Source organism: Babylonia areolata, chromosome 14 (assembly GCF_041734735.1).
Source record: "Babylonia areolata isolate BAREFJ2019XMU chromosome 14, ASM4173473v1, whole genome shotgun sequence".
In the NCBI taxonomy this organism is placed as follows: Eukaryota; Metazoa; Mollusca; class Gastropoda; order Neogastropoda; family Buccinidae; genus Babylonia; species Babylonia areolata.
Genome location: NC_134889.1, coordinates 21,282,589 through 21,285,088, shown reverse-complemented (window position 1 = coordinate 21,285,088; position 2,500 = coordinate 21,282,589).

The following is a 2,500-nucleotide window of genomic DNA, read 5'->3' as shown; positions in this document are numbered from 1 at the left end:
CAACAACGTCACTGGTTCAACACCACACACGTCAACAACGTCACTGGTTCAACACCACACACGTCAACAACGTCACTGGTTCAACACCACACACGTCAACAACGTCACTGGTTCAACACCACACACGTCAACAACGTCACTGGTTCAACACCACACACGTCACACCACACACGTCAACAACGTCACTGGTTCAACACCACACACGTCAACAACGTCACTGGTTCAACACCACACACGTCAACAACGTCACTGGTTCAACACCACACACGTCAACAACGTCACTGGTTCAATACCACACACGTCAACATAAACAATGTCACTTGCTCAACGCACACGTTAAAGATCCAGTAACCCATGAATTTGGTCCGTGGGTTATGGAAACCAGAGTGTAACCAGCATGCACACCCGAAAAAAAACACCGGAATATGGCTACCTACATGTTGGGGGTAACAGCAGTACTGGATGTGAAAACTCACTCTCGTACATACAAAAGAACGTGGGAGTTACAGCTCTCGATGGCAAAAAAGAAGGAGGTGGAAGAAGACGGCGAGGTGGACGCAAGAAGAAGAAGAAGAAGAAAATGAACGAGGAGGAGGAGAAGAAGAAGAAGGAGGAGGACGAGGAGAGGACGAGGAGGAGGAGGAGAAGAAGAGAAGAAGAAGGAGGAGGAGAAGGAGGAGGACGAGGAGCAGAAGAAAGAAGAAGAAGAAGGAGGAGGAGGAGAGGAAGAAGTATGCAGAAGAAGGACAACAAGAAGAAGGCACGGAGAAAGAAAACCAAGGCATCCTCACACCTGTCCCTGCACTCACCAAGTTCTGTGCGTAGAACTGCCATCGTCTTCGGAAAGTGAAGTTGAAGAACACCCTTTGGAAAGTAACTGGACCGTTGTAGAAGAACCCGTAGGAGACTGAGGTGTCCAGTAGCTCCCATTCTCCGTCCTCTGAGTAATAGGTTTTTTCGATACCGCTGGCAGAAACACACAAGTTGAGAAAGACTAAAATTAGGGTAAGTGTTTGTTGCTTAAACCAGAAGAAAAGAGTATACTTCCGGCAACAACAGCAACGACAACAACGATAATTCAACAATATCAACCACAATGACAACAAAAGACGAACCCTACCAACACAGCTGCATACACAGACACACGCACGCATGCACTGTTGAGCCTGTTGAGAAGAACGCGGGCAAGTATCTTTCCAACGATAGAGAGAAGAGAAGTTCCTTTGCAATTGCCACAGTATGATTTTGCCCCCTTGTTCTTGCAACGTGCCACAATAGTGGCATCTCTGAGGTCTGCATGCATGTCTTCTTCCTCCCAGATGGTTGGGAGGACGTTGCAGAATGCTTTGAAAGCTGTGGTTCCAAGTGCGTTGTACATTTCAACAGGAATTCTGTCTTTTCCTGGCGCTTTTCCGCACTTCATCTGCTTTATGGCAGTCCTGACTTCATCCTCAGTGGAAGGTAGGTCGAGGTCCTCCTGTGTAATCTTCTGGGTTATCTGCTGTACAGCTTCCTGGTCAACAGTAGATGGCCGCTTGAGAAGTTGGCTGAAGTGCTCCTCCCACCTTGTGCTGACACCCCCCTTGTCCCTGATAGTGGCAGAGGGATTGTTCCTCCTCTTGAGGGGCTATAGACAGCCTTGGTGGTACTGAACAGCATCTTGGAGTTGTTGGTGTCTCCATAGAGCTGTACTTCACTGGCCTTCCTCTCCCACCACCAGTCTTGCATGGCGCGGTGTTTTCTCTGGGTTATGGCCTGACAGTCCTTGAGACTGTCCTGTCGTGAAGAGCAGCTGGGTGATTCAGCAAGTCAGTGAAGACCTTTCAGTGCTTGCACGGTCTCATCGTTTTAATGAAACCAGTCTCGGTGGACCCTCTTCTTTGAGTCTAGCCCTGTCCTAGCTGTCTCTGTGACCACGTGTTTGAACTGGTTCCATTTTCCCTCCGGTACACCAGTTAGTAGTCGTTCGTTCTTTAGTTTAACGTGTTTTCACTGTAAGTGATATTAGACGAGGGAAGAAAAAAAATCGAGTGGGAGAAGGGGCGGGGGGTTATTGTGTATGCATACGAGTAAGTGAAAGTGTGTGTGTGTGTGTGTGTGTGTGTGTGTGTGTGTGTGTGTGTGTGTGTGTGTGTGTGTGTGTGTGTGTGTGTGTGTGAAAAGTATTGATTTAAGTTTTGTTTAAAAAACAAACAAAAAATCATAACAATATAACATATTTCTAATGAAAAACTAACAACTATAACAGCGAACCAACTGGACTGTTTAACAAGGAGTTGAAAAAGTCATACATTAGCAATGGACTGCTGAAGATCGTCAACACTGAAGATGATTTCAGTTCAGGGATTTGAGACTTTAACATATCGCAAGTTGGTATATGATCGGCTGTTATGTGAGCTCCACAGATGCAAGAAACATTACTGACATATTTTGTCCTAAAACAATTCATTTTCCATCTGCAGATTAGAGAAATGATTTGCCTCTTATGAAAATCATTATG